The sequence below is a fragment of the Coregonus clupeaformis genome, chromosome 1, assembly GCF_020615455.1.
Source record: "Coregonus clupeaformis isolate EN_2021a chromosome 1, ASM2061545v1, whole genome shotgun sequence".
In the NCBI taxonomy this organism is placed as follows: domain Eukaryota; kingdom Metazoa; phylum Chordata; class Actinopteri; order Salmoniformes; family Salmonidae; genus Coregonus; species Coregonus clupeaformis.
This window is the reverse complement of record NC_059192.1, coordinates 99,537,036-99,551,779: the sequence shown is the minus strand read 5'-3', so window position 1 is coordinate 99,551,779 and position 14,744 is coordinate 99,537,036. Positions and strand designations below refer to the sequence as shown.

Below are 14,744 nucleotides of genomic sequence, written 5' to 3'. Positions count from 1 at the left end.
CTCTGTCTGTGGGCGCTAGATCTGCCTCTGTCTGTGGGCGCTAGATCTGCCTCTGTCTGTGGGCGCTATATCTGCCTCTGTCTGTGGGCGCTAGATCTGCCTCTGTCTGTGGGCGCCTCTGCCTCTGCCTGTGGGCGCCTCTGCCTCTGTCTGTGGGCACCTCTGCCTCTGTCTGTGGGCACCTCTTCCTCTGTCTGTGGGCGCCTCTGCCTCTGTCTGTGGGCGCCTCTGCCTCTGTCTGTGGGCGCCTCTGCCTCTGTCTGTGGGCGCCTCTGCCTCTGTCTGTGGGCGCTAGATCTGCCTCTGTCTGTGGGCACCTCTGCCTCTGTCTGTGGGCGCCTCTGCCTCTGTCTGTGGGCGCCTCTGCCTCTGTCTGTGGGCGCTAGATCTGCCTCTGTCTGTGGGCGCCTCTGCCTCTGTCTGTGGGCGCCTCTGCCTCTGTCTGTGGGCGCCTCTGCCTCTGTCTGTGGGCACCTCTGCCTCTGTCTGTGGGCGCCTCTGCCTCTGTCTGTGGGCGCCTCTGCCTCTGTCTGTGGGCGCCTCTGCCTCTGTCTGTGGGCGCCTCTGCCTCTGTCTGTGGGCGCCTCTGCCTCTGTCTGTGGGCGCCTCTGCTTCTGTCTGTGGGCGCCTCTGCCTCTGTCTGTGGGCGCCTTCCAATATTGCTTGAAATGTGTTGCCAGCTATTTGGTATGAGGGGGAATTGCCCCAATGAAATCGCAGAATTCCATAGCATAAATTATAACAGTTTGGTCTATTTCTTGGTCAATTTTACCAGCTATCTAGCTTTGATAAGGAGTTTGCTAGCTAGTTAGCTCCCATGCAATGTCAAGTCTTTCTAAACTCATATCTGACTAACTCGGAAATATGACGTTTTTTTCAGAATGAACGTTTACTGGCTAGCTCATCATGCTTTGTGTCATTATGTTAGCTAGCTATCCCCAGTTAGAGAATGTGTTTTCACTGATTGCGTCTGCGTGATGGTTGCGTTCTCCCTTGTGCGCTCGTTCGTTCATGAGCTGGCTGCTTGTTCTAAATAGCATAATCAAATCTCTTCACAACAGTGGCAACATGTCAAGCAGTGGTCATTTGTTTTTACGTGCAAAAGCGAAATAGGTGTATTTATCCAAATGTCCAAATGCACAGATCGCTTAATAGATCTTCTCAAATAAACTACCGGTAGTTCAAAAACTTCACATCATATTTCTGTCACGCTGCTTTGTAGACAACTCTAACCATCTCGTGCCTCGGGTATTCAGCCAATCAGCGGCCGCCGCTGCTGCCATTGGTAATAGAACAGTGACTACGTGTGTATGTGTTTTTTTGTATGTGTTCACAGAAACATGTATGGAGCCAGCACATGGAGACTTGCAAGATCATGTGATGAAGTCCAGACTGACAGACAGGCTTGATACTCTAAACGGAGACCTGGCCGTCGGCATAACATTTTTACTAGATACAACTTTTACTTGTATTGTCTTTTTCTATTATTGAATTGAATGTTATCAGTGAATACGGGGAGGGAGAAACCCTGTGTATTCTGCACTAGGATCAGGGACCTCCTGTTGTATACGGGACAACACACAGGAAGGTATGACCACTCTGACACAGAGCTGCCAACTCTCACGCTTTCGCCGTGTGACACACGTTTTTGCCTGTTTTCACACGCACTCACGTCACACATCCAATTTCTCACGCAAAAAAAATCGGCCCAGACTCGTTCGTTCCTTTTTTCAAACTCCCTGACGGTAGATGGCGCTGATGAGCGCTACTGAACCATATGCGCTACACCCCGAAGTTAGCGACAGAAAAAGACAACAGGAGAAGAAACGGTCACTACCTCAATAAGTCTGATAAGAATCTGAGCTGAGACTAGGTATATAACAATGAAATGTCGTCCAATTGAGTACTCACTCTCTTAAACTTTAAATCTTGAAAGAAATTATTTGTTTGTGCGTGTGAACATGATTTAGTGTGGTGAATGTAAACTCAGCTGATTTCGAACAGGTAAGATGTATTCCAAAGAATTTAACATAAATACAGGACATGTGTGCAATAGAAGTAGACTTGTGCAGACATTCACTGACCCCATGACAGAAGTGTACCTGCTGTTCTTCCAAGCCACCGTACCAACTTTCACTTCTTTCAACTTGCTGCTTCAGAGAGAGCAGTCATCAATATTTTTGTTACATGATGAGGTGGGATTGGATTTTGCAGTTTTTTTCCATTCTGTGTTTCTTGCTGATATCTGCAGGGATCCTCTAAAACAGGTTTCATCTACTATTTTTGTAAAATCTGTTATAGATGGTGAAATTCGTACGCAAGCTATGTTCTAAGTTTATGGTTCCAGCAGCTCTGCAGTGCCATGTGAAATTGCCTTTAAAGAAAAGGCAGACCATTTACCAGGTTAGTATTTGACTATTATTATGATCAAACACTGTGATATGTGATATTTAGCCTTGTACCTTATACCGATATGCTGTATCTGTGACAGGAAGAAAGTTGAACATTGGGTTCACAACCAGGGCTAAACTTAACAGATTACTCGACGAGGGTGACATCACACCACAGCAGGTGGATTCATTCCATGAAGCTGTGTTGAGTTTCCTGACATGTGCTGTGGACTATGCACTTAAGAAGCTGCCACTGGAAGAGCCTGGAAGAGCCACTGATCAAGCACGCACAATTTGTAGATGTACGGCAGAGGGCTGAAAGTGACATCGAAGATGTCCTGTACTTTGTTGAAAGGTTCGTTTTTTTTCTCTAATTATTGTCTATCATCTTAGCTAAAATACCCTGTGTTTTATGATGAGGTGTGTTCACTCCTAAACTGCACATTAGATATTCTTATGTGGCTTCTCCTCAAAGATGTGTATGAACTGCTGCTGGTTGATGACTATATACCTAAAACGTAACAACTTGTAACTCTACTTTCATAAATAGGTTTCCCCATCTCCTCCCATACCATGGGCCAGAGGAGCATGACCTTCTGGGTGAGGAGTTTCTAAATTATCAGACTATGCCAATGATATCCCTGCAGGACGAAACTGAAATGGAAAGCTTCTGGGCTGAAATGGCAACCCGGAAGCATAAGGTAAACATTTTTTCCTTTTTTGTCTTTCCTTTTGGCAGGTGTGGCTTGGCTGCATCTGTTGCTTAAAATTGTTGCATGCATATATGTGTCATGCATGTTGCAAATTATGCATGTTTTTATCTGAACTTTGTTAATGGATCAATCTACAGTATGCTTACAGTATTAATCAATCAAAAATCAAGGTATGTTTTTCCATTGTATTTTGGTGCATTTTCCATAGGTGACAGGAGCCAAAGAATTCGAGAGGCTTGCTGCCGTCGCCAAGCTTGTCCTGGTGTTGCCCCATGCAAACGCAGATGCTGAGAGGGTGTTTTCAGTTTTGGGACTGAAAAAAACCAAGAGAAGAAACAGCCTAGCATTGGATGGCACCCTGTCCTCAATAATGACCATAAAGATGGCCAATCTGGAGCCCTGCTTCAAATGGGGCCCCCCCTCCGATATCATCAAGGCCTCCAAGAAGGCCACAGGCCAGTATAACCATGCCGACAGATCATAGACAAGAGGCTCATTTGAGATGAGCCAGGTCTGTGCAGAATCGATCACCGGCGATCACCGCCCAATGCATGCTGGTTAGATTTGTGTCCGACTTGATCCCGACTTTCTCTGACGTCATGCACACGTGGGCAACGATAACCTCATGAGATCAAGGCGGCCGCAGTTCTGAGACGCAGGCCGTGCAATTGCTTTTCACCGACTGCAGGACCCAGGCGGACCCAGGACAAAATCTCACTCCAAGGTTTTTTGAAAAGTTGGCAGGTATGCTGACATGTTTGCCAAGTTAGTCCTATTACCGCCAGACAAAATGCCGATAGGTACAGTATCTGAATTGGCTGGGAATGACAATGAAAGCTGAAAGGTGCACATTTTTATATTAGCAGAACACTGCTTCTATGGTATAATGTAAAGGGTTGTTTATTCTATATGGACCTGTTACTACATTTGAATGTTATCAAAACACTTAGTTTAGAATATCTACATAAATTCAGCAATTCCATTCTCAAGTTACTCTGTAGGCTACTTACCTATTCAAAAGCTTCCTCTTGCATCTCACCATAGATCTGCCTGTAGTTATTGCTCTCAACAGGGAAACAGCTGCGGGCAAGGTTCTGATAGGTGGGTGTGTCTTGGTGGAGGCAAGGAAAAGAAACCCCCACATCAAACCACACCCCCAAGACAATTCAAGCTTGGCTTCTGTCATGTCCGCCAGCATTTCTTCAACACGGGGTCCCCTCAGGGGTGCGTGCTCAGTCCCCTCCTGTACTCCCTGTTCACCCATGACTGCATGGCCAGGCACGACTCCAACACCATCATTAAGTTTGCCGACGACACAACAGTGATAGGCCTGATCACCGACAACGATGAGACAGCCTATAGGGAGGAGGTTAGAGACCTGGCTGTGTGGTGCCAGGATATCAACCTCTCCCTCAATGTGATCAAGACAAATGAGATGATTGTGGACTACAGGAGAAAAAAGAGGACTGAGCATGCCCCCATTCTCATCGACGGGCTGTAGTGGAACAGGTTGAGAGCTTCAAGTTCCTTGGTGCCCATATCACCAACAAACTATCATGGACCAAACACACCAAGACAGTCGTGAAGAGGGCACGACAAAGCCTATTCCCCCTCAGGAGACTAAAAAGATTTGGCATGAGTCCTCAGATCCTCAAAACGTTCTACAGCTGCACCATCGAGAGCCAATGTTGCCAACTCCTCAGTAAGGAAAGTAGCTATTGGCTGTCCTAAAAGTCGCTAGAAGTCGCTAAATGACGTCATCGCCTAATTTGCATAATTGGCCATGTGCATGTAATTGTGATGGACGCTGTAGGAGAGAGGGATAACGTCGTGGGAGAGACAGAAAGTGAGTAAAAAGCTGCTCGAGGACTGTGAGTGCTTTGGGACGGGGGTGTGACCCCCACCCCCACGGCAGCACCCGCTGCTCATTGAGAACAGTAAGAACGATACGTGCTTTCACGTCAGAGTCTCCAATAACACCAGAAGAAGTCGCTAGATTTGTCGCTTTTTTGAAAATATGTCGCTAGAGGGGTCTGAATACTCACTAAATATAGCGACAAAGTCGCTAAGTTGGCAATACTGTCGAGAGCATCCTGACTGGTTGCATCACTGCCTGGGATGGCAACTGCAGAGGGTAGTGCGTACAGCCCAGTAGATCACTGGGGCCAAGCTTCATGCCATCCAGGACCTCTATACCAGGCGGTGTCAGATGGCCAAAAATTGTCAACGACTCCAGCCACTCTCGTCATAGACTGTTCTCTCTGCTACCGCACAGCAAGCGGTACCGGAGCGCCAAGTCAAGGTCCAAAAGGCTTCTTAACAGCTTCTAACCCAAAGCTATAACACTCCTGAACAGCTAATCATGGCTACCCAGACTATCATATAACAGCTTAAATACAATGTTGGCTGTCATGCAAATAGTAAATGAAAACATCAGGGCAGGTCCCGATGTTCATGGAAGCTAACGTTTTTTTCCAGTGGGCCTGTCTGTGTTTTTATGTTTCTTAATAATGATACAATTAGCCAAGACGTGCATGTATCACTGAAGGACAATACATACTTGATAACATGCTGTAATCATTAGTGACAGACAGGGAACTGAACTGTTGAATCAATTAAGATGTATTTTATTCCACACCTCTTTTTAAAACATACAGCAATACAATTATATATAGAACATCACTCAATAGTAGAGAAGCAACTGCTATACAGGATGTAATACAAGTTAAAAGATGATTTAAAAAAGTTAAAATATTTATTTTATATAGTATTTTGTGCTTACAATTTGTCAAACCAAGCAAAACAGTCAGGAATAGGTTGGAATAGTGAACATGAGGTGATAGTAAAATCTCACAATGGATCTCCCTGAAGTCACTTAGACTAACAGATATACAACGACAAACACAATGGAAATTTCACACATGCACACAAAATCAACATTTTACCCCACCAAGATGACACTTATCTAGACTAGCCCATATTTGATGAAGGTATTGACATTTGAATTGATGTGCATCTGCCAATGTTAAAGGGATAGTTCAGGAGACCATGTTTCTATTTCCCGAGAGTCAGATGAACTCGTTGATACCATTTCCAGTATATGTATCTGCGTCAATATGAAGGAAGTTAGAGGTAGTTTCACAAGCCTATATTAACTAGCGTAGCACAAAGGCTGGAACTCTTCGGTACAGCAATCAAGCTAGCTACCTCTATCAAAAACTCTAATGCTAACATGCTGTATCTCCCAAAATGATATTGCTACATGCCACAAAATAAAAACAATCAAAACTATTGATCAAATAAACAATTATGCTACGCCTTTGCCGTGTCTATGTATGCTGGTGACACCTTAACTGGGGAGGACAGGCTCATATTTTTTATTTTACTTTTATTTAACTAGCCAAGTCAGTTAAGAAAAACATCTTCTTTTACAATAACGGCCAATGGGACTCCCAATCACGGACGGTTGTGATACAGCCCGAATCAAACCAGGATCTGTAGTGACGCCTATAGCACTGAGATGCAGTGCTGTAGACCGCTGCGCCACTCGGGAGCCAAAATATATGTTATTAATGACTGGAATGGAGTAAATGAAATGGTATTGACACATCAAACACATGGTTTCCTTACGTTTGATGCAATTGCATTCACTTAATTCCAGCCATTTTTATGAGCTGTCCTCCCCTCACCAGCCTCCTGTGTCTACTAGCAATAGTTTGTCACAAAAAACTGTATTTTTAAAGCCTGAAACTGTAAATCTAACGTGTCTCCGGCCCTCTTTGGCATGGCAGCTTTCCCTCTCTGTAGAGGTGCATCAGGGGTGAGACCATGACACTGAAGATGTTAACAATCACCAACAAGGGAATTACATTGCAGTTACTGTCAAGACTAGGTGACTGGCTGGCCAGACCTACAACCACCGAGATGGAGCTTGCCAAGATCATCACCAGGTTGGTTAAGATGATGCCAAAAGCTCTCATCTTATGTGGGTCTGTCGTCCCCTGTTTCTTCTCTCCCCGTCTGCCCCCCTCTACCTCTCCTGGACCAGGTTGCTTCAGCACACGCAGGATGAAGAAGCAGCAGAGAGAAATGACGGCCATCCCAAGGCAATAGACACTAATGATCACATAATCTGTGATTTCCTTACTCATGAAAAGGATACCAAAACATGCATAAGTGAGAGACAACACCCAGATCACGGTTGAACACGCCACCCTGTACCTCCGGAGCCTGTACTTGAGGAAAGCCACAGGTTGGGCCACCGCCAGGTAGCGCTCCACACAGATGCAGCTCTGGAGCAGGGGCCTGCTGGTCCAGGAAAGGATATAGAGGAAATTCACAGCCTGCAGAAACATGTCATTCTGGATGAATAGGTAGCTGACCACATCAAGGAGAACCTGAACACAGAACAACAGCTCCACTGCAAACAGGTTAATAGGGAAGACCTGGGTGGGTTTGAGACCTCCAGAGAGACTTCCATTCAGAGAGAGCCAGAGGCACCAGACCAGGGCTGGTGTCCCCAGGAGGATGCACAGGGCCTCGGCAGTAACGTTCGGCCATATCAAAACAATGGCCAGGTCCAAGCAAACATCCCATATGTCAAGGTCAGTGTGGTTTCCTGAAGAGTCATTCATCCTTGTGGAACAATATCCGAGCCCTGAGATATGAGAGAGATGAGATAACACAATTCATGACTTTATGTTTTAATATGTTGTTGGCAATATACTTACAGTGCCTTGAGGAAATATTCACACCTATTGAGTTTTTCACCCCAAAATTGGTATTAAGGCCTGAATTTAAAATGGATTAAATTTAGATTTTTTGTCACTGATATACACATAATACCCCATACTGTCGAAGTGAATTTTTTGGGGGGGATTTTTTAATTGTTATTAACCTCTACGGGATCGGTGTCCCGTATACCGGACGGTTGAGCTGACGTGCGCTAATGTGATTAGCATGACTATTGTAAATAACTGCAAACTGTCCAGGACATACAGTGGCTTCGAAAGTATTCACCCCCCTTGGCATTTTTCCTATTTTGTTGCCTTACAACCTGGAATTAAAATTGATTTGGGGGTTGTATCATTTGATTTACACAACATGCCTACCATTTTGAAGATGCAAATATTTTTGGGGTTGAAACAAACAAGAAATAAGACAAAATAAACGGAAAAGTCAATACATTGTAGAGCCACCCTTTGCAGCAATTACAGCTGCAACTCTCTTTGGGGTATGTCTTTATAAGCTTGGCACATCTACCCACTGGGATTTTTACCCATTCTTCAAGGCAAAACTGCTCCAGCTCCTTCAAGTTGGATGGGTTCCGCTGGTGTACAGCAATCTTTAAGTCATACCTCAAATTTTCAATTGGATTGAGGTCTGGGCTTTGACTAGACCATTCCAAGACATTTAAATGTTTCCCCTTAAACCACTAAAGTGTTGCTTTAGCAGTATGCTTAGGGTCATTGTCCTGCTGGAATGTGAACCTCCGTCCCAGTCTCAAATCTCTGGAAGACTGAAACAGGTTTCCCTCAAGAATTTCCCTGTATTTAGTGCCATCCATTATTCCTTAAATTCTGACCAGTTTCCCAGTCCCTGCCGATGAAAAACATCCCCACAGCATGATGCTGCACCACCATGCTTCACTGTGGCTATGGTGTTCTCAGGGTGATGAGAGGTGTTGCGTTTGCGCCAGACATAGCGTTTTCCTTGATGGCCAAAAAACTCAATTTTAGTCTCATCTGACCAGAGTACATTCTTCCATATGTTTGGGGAGTCTTCCACTTGCCTTTTTTTCTTCAAGCAATGGCTTTTTTTCTAGCCACTCTTCCATATAGCCAAGCTCTGTGGAGTGTACAGCTTAAAGTGGTCCTATGGACAGATACTCCAATCTCCGCTGTGGAGCTTTGCAGCTCCTTCAGGGTTATCTTTGGTCTCTTTGTTGCCTCTCTGATTAATGCCCTCCTTGCCTGGTCCCTGAGTTTTGGTGGGCGGCCCTCTCTTGGCAGGTTTGTTGTGGTGCCATATTCTTTCAATTTTTTAATAATGGATTTAATGGTGCTCCGTGGGATGTTAAAAAGTTTCTGATTTTTTTTATAACCCAACCCTGATCTGTACTTCTCCACAACTTTGTCCCTGACCTGTTTGGAGAGCTCCTTGGTCTTCATGGTGCCGCTTGCTTGGTGATGCCCCTTGCTTAGTGGTGTTGCTGACTCTGAGGCCTTTCAGAACAGGTGTATATATAATGAGATCATGTGACAGATCATGTGACACTTAGATTGCACACAGGTGTACTTTATTTAACTAACTATGTGACTTCTGAAGGTAATTGGTTGCACCAGATCTTATTTAGGGGCTTCATAGCAAATGGGGTGAATACATATGCACCCAACACTTTTCCGTTATTAATTTTTTTCAACTTCTTTGATACAAGTAATTTTTTTCATTTCACTTTACCAATTTGGACTATTTTGTGTATGTCCATTACATGAAATCCAAATAAAAATCCATTTAAATTACAGGTTGTAATGCAACAAAATAGGAAAAACGCCAAGGTGTATGATATGATATGTCTTATATGGGCAGAAAGCTCAAAGTCTTGTTAATCTAACTGCACTGTCCAATTTACAGTAGCTATTACAGTGAAAAAAGACCATGCTATTGTTTGAGGAGAGTGCACAACAACAACAAAAATTATCACGGCAACTGGTTTGATACATTCACCTCTGAAGGTAAATAATGTACTTACATTTAATAATCTTGCTCTGATTTGTCATCCTAAGGGTCCCAGAAATAAAATGTAGCGTAGTTTTGTTTGATAAAATCTGTTTTTATATTCAGATGTAGGAACTGGGTTCTACAGTTAGAACCCCTGCTATCTTTAGCTCAACACCAGCCATCTAGATGTGTGAAAGTTAGTGTATAAGCTAATGATCCATCATGTATGACATTCCTGGGAGTGTGTAAACCTAAATTTTGTATTACCATATCATTTTTGTATGTTCTCTATAGTTATGTACTTGAAAACGTATCAATTGACCAATTCGGCACATTTGGGCAGACTTAGTCAAAATAGTCCAGTATTGCAATGCTTCACTGAATCAATCTGAAACTTTGCGCGCACACTGCTGCCATCTAGTGGCCATCATCTAAATTGCGCCTAAACTGCAATATTATATTTTGGCCTTTCTCTTGCATGTCGAAGACTATGTTATATTCTCCTACATGAATTTCACATTTCCACAAACTTCAAAGTGTTTCCTTTCAAATGGTATCAAGAATATGCATACAGTGGGGGAAAAAAGTATTTAGTCAGCGACCAATTGTGCAAGTTCTCCCACTTAAAAAGATGAGAGAGGCCTGTAATTTTCATCATAGGTACTTGTCAACTATGACAGACATTGAGATTTTTTTTTCCAGAAAATCACATTGTAGGATTTTTTATGAATTTATTTGCAAATTATGGTGGAAAATAAGTATTTGGTCACCTACAAACAAGCAAGATTTCTGTCTCTCACAGACCTGTAACTTATTCTTTAAGAGGCTCCTTTGTCCTCCACTCGTTACCTGTATTAATGGCACCTGTTTGAACTTGTTATCAGTATAAAAGACACCTGTCCACAACTTCAAACAGTCACACTCCAAACTCCACTATGGCCAAGACCAAAGAGCTGTCAAAGGACACCAGAGACAAAATTGTAGACCTGCACCAGGCTGAGAAGACTGAATCTGCAATAGGTAAGCAGCTTGGTTTGAAGAAATCAACTGTGGGAGCAATTATTAGGAAATGGAAGACATACAAGACCACTGATAATCTCCCTCGATCTGGGGCTCCACGCAAGATCTCACCCTGTGGGGTCAAAATGATCACAAGAACGGTGAGCATAAATCCCAGAACCACACGGGGGGACCTAGTGAATGACCTGCAGAGAGCTGGGACCAAAGTAACAAAGCCTACCATCAGTAACACACTACGCCGCCAGGGACTCAAATCCTGCAGTGCAAGACGTGTCCCCCTGCTTAAGCCAGTACATGTCCAGGCCCGTCTGAAGTTTGCTAGAGTGCATTTGGATGATCCAGAAGAGGATTGGAAGAATGTCATATGGTCAGATGAAACCAAAATAGAACTTTTTGGTAAAAACTCAACTCGTCGTGTTTGGAGGACAAAGAATGCTGAGTTGCATCCAAAGAACACCATACCTACTGTGAAGCATGGGGGTGGAAACATCATGCTTTGGGGCTGTTTTTCTGCAAAGGGACCAGGACGACTGATCCGTGTAAAGGAAAGAATGAATGGGGCCATGTATCGTGAGATTTTGAGTGAAAACCTCCTTCTATCAGCAAGGGCATTGAAGATGAAACGTGGCTGGGTCTTTCAGCATGACAATGATCCCAAACACACCGCCCGGGCAACGAAGGAGTGGCTTCGTAAGAAGCATTTCAAGGTCCTGGAGTGGTCTAGCCAGTCTCCAGATCACAACCCCATAGAATATCTTTGGAGGGAGTTGAATGTCTGTGTTGCCCAGCGACAGCCCCAAAACATCACTGCTCTAGAGGAGATCTGCATGGAGGAATTGGCCAAAATACCAGCAACAGTGTGTGAAAACCTTGTGAAGATTTACAGAAAACGTTTGACCTGTGTCATTGACAACAAAGGGTATATAACAAAGTATTGAGAAACTTTTGTTATTGACCAAATACTTATTTTCCACCATAATTTGCAAATAAATTCATTAAAAATCCTACAATGTGATTTTCTGGAGAAAAAAAATCTCATTTTGTCTCTCATAGTTGACGTGTGCCTATGATGAAAATTACAGGCCTCTCTCATCTTTTTAAGTGGGAGAACTTGCACAATTGGTGGCTGACTAAATACTTTTTTCCCCACTGTATCCTTGCTTCAGCTCCTGAGCTACAGGCAGTTAGATTTGACTATGTCATTTTAAGCAAAAATTGAAAAAAAGGGTCCGATCCTTAAGAGGTTAATAAAAAATAAAAAATGAAATGTCTTGAGTCAAACAGTATTCAACCCCTTTGTTAAGGCAAGCCTAAATAACTTCAGGAGTAAACAGTTGCATAAAAATAATAGTGGTTAACATTCTGTGGGGCTCTATTTTCTTATAACTAGATGTGATGCCTAGCTTAGAAAGAATGCATTAATGATTAAACATAATAGGTTTGTACTGTACTGATATAAATTGTTTAACATAACAAGTTGTGATTCATGTGAGGAGCTGTTAGGGAGTAGGGGAAGATAAGACTTGTGTCTCACAGACACAAACACTGCCTCTTTGTTAGAACGCTCAAGGACGTGTAGTGCAAAAGTGCTGACTCCCTGGACAAGTTGCAAAACAACTTACACCTGGCAACAGTGAAGCGCCAAGGGACTGGGACCAGCCTGTGCGCCAACGATAGGCTGAGTAAGTCTAAACCACGCTCAGTCTCTACTCTGATAGGCCAGCAGGGAGCGGGAACTATCTCTGTCAGAGTATTTAGGGAAGAACTTAGAACAATGGCTTAGTTCTCTGTCTGCCCTGCGTGATATTTCAGTGGACCCGAATATACAAACATCATATTTACCATTGAAGTGGTTTGCATTAATTAAAATACTAGTCTATTATAGAAGACATGTATTGACCTCTTTTTGTTCCAATACCAGATTTGAATTGACGCAACTTATCAATTCTTTTTTAATTACTACCCCATCTCTGTCAGTCAAGTAAGAGAGAGAGAGATTATGAGCAGCTGGGCTCTTTTGGTCATTTTTCTGCCTGTTTAAATTTTTTTTTGTTTTTCAACAGGACAATGACCCAACACACCTCCAGGCTGTGTAAGGACTATTTTACCAAGGAGAGTGATGGAGTGCTGCATCAGATGACCTGGCCTCCAGAATCCCCCGACCTCAACCCAATTGAGATGGTTTGGGATATCGGACTGCAGAGTGAAGGAAAAGCAGCCAACAAGTGCTCAGCATATGTGGGAACTCTTTCAAGACTGTTGGAAAAGCATTCCAGGTGAAGCAATGGGATTCCCTGTGTAAATTGGAATAGAATCAGCTTGATTCCTTCTGTCGAAGACGCTTGGACATTATTTTTGGATATTTTTTGTGTTATTTTTAACAAACACACCCCCATAAAGAAAATGAGAATTAAAAAAAGGTTCAGCCCCTGGTTCAACTGTGATCTGGCGGAGTTACTTCACCTCAAGAATTCCATTTGGCGAAAGGCTCGGCACACGCATACTCAGGCTGACAGGCTCTCGTTCAGGCAAATGAGAAATAAGTGCACTCAGGCTATCCGGAAGGCCAAAGTTAGTTACTTGTTTATCAAAAGTATTGGAAAAACTTGTCAATAATCAACTGACTGGCTTTCTTGATGTCTATAGTATACTTTCTGGTATGCAATCTGGTTTCCGATCAGGTAACAGATGTGTCACTGCAACCTTAAAGGTCCTAAATGATGTCACCATTGCCCTTGATTCTAAGCAATGTTGTGCTGCTATTTTTATTGACTTGGCCAAAGCTTTTGATACGGTACACTATTCCATTCTTGTGGTCCGCCTAAGGAGTATTGGTGTCTCTGAGGGGTCTTTGGCCTGGTTTGATAACTACCTCTCTCAAAGAGTGCAGTGTATAAAGTCAGAACATCTGCTGTCTCAGCAACTGCCTGTCACAAAGGGAGTACCCTAAGGCTCGATCCTACACCCCACACTCTTCTCAATTTACATCAACAATATAGCTCAGGCAGTAGGAAGCTCTCTCATTCATTTATATACAGATGATACAGTCTTATACTCAGCTGCCCCCTCCACGGATTTTGTGCTAAATGCTCTACAACAAAGCTTTCTTAGTGTCCAACAAGCTTCCTCTGCCCTTAACCTTGTTCTGAACACCTCCAAAACAAAGGTAATGTGGTTTGGCTAGAAGAATGCCCCTCTCCCCACCGGTGTGATTACTACCTCTGAGGGTTTAGAGGTTGAGGTAGTCACCTCATACAAGTACTTGGGAGTATGGCTAGACGGTACACTGTCCTTCTCTCAGCACATATCAAAGCTTCAGGCTAAGGTCAAGACTTGGTTTCCTCTATCGTAATCACTCCTCTTTCACCCCATCTGACAAACTCACCCTGATTCAGATGACCATCCTACCCATGCTAGATTACGAAATCCTAATTAATAGATCGGCAGGTAAGGGTTGTCTCGAGCGGCTAGATGTTCTCTACTATTCAGCCATCAGATTTTCCACCAATGCTCCTTATAGGACACATCACTGCACTCTATACTCCTCTGTAAACTGGTAATCTCTGTATACCCGTCGCAAGACCCACTGGTTGATGCTTATTTATAAAACCCTCAGTGGCCTCACTCCCCCTTATCTGAGATACCTACTGCAGCCCAAACCAAAATCAAAAAACACTGTTATTGCACACAGTGAGCACATTTTTACTCCTGAACTTATTTAGGCTTTCTATAACAAATGGGGTCAATCCTTAATGAGTCAAGTCATTTCAGCTTTTTATTTTTTATTAATTTGTAAACATTTCTAAAAACAACATTCCACTTTGACATGATAGGTTATTGTGAGCAGGCCAGTGACAAAATAATTGTTTCAATCAATTTTAAATTATCTGTCAAACAACGA

General features: G+C 43.3%; 1 long non-coding RNA gene across 1 annotated transcript; it reads left to right on the top strand.

Moving 5' to 3' along the window:
* Positions 1-2,069: 2,069 nt before the first annotated feature.
* Positions 2,070-2,592, top strand: LOC123492600. The gene is made up of 3 exons (XR_006661807.1): positions 2,070-2,195; positions 2,302-2,403; positions 2,492-2,592. It is a non-coding gene; the product is annotated as an uncharacterized LOC123492600 (long non-coding RNA).
* The last annotated feature ends 12,152 nt before the right edge of the window (positions 2,593-14,744 follow it).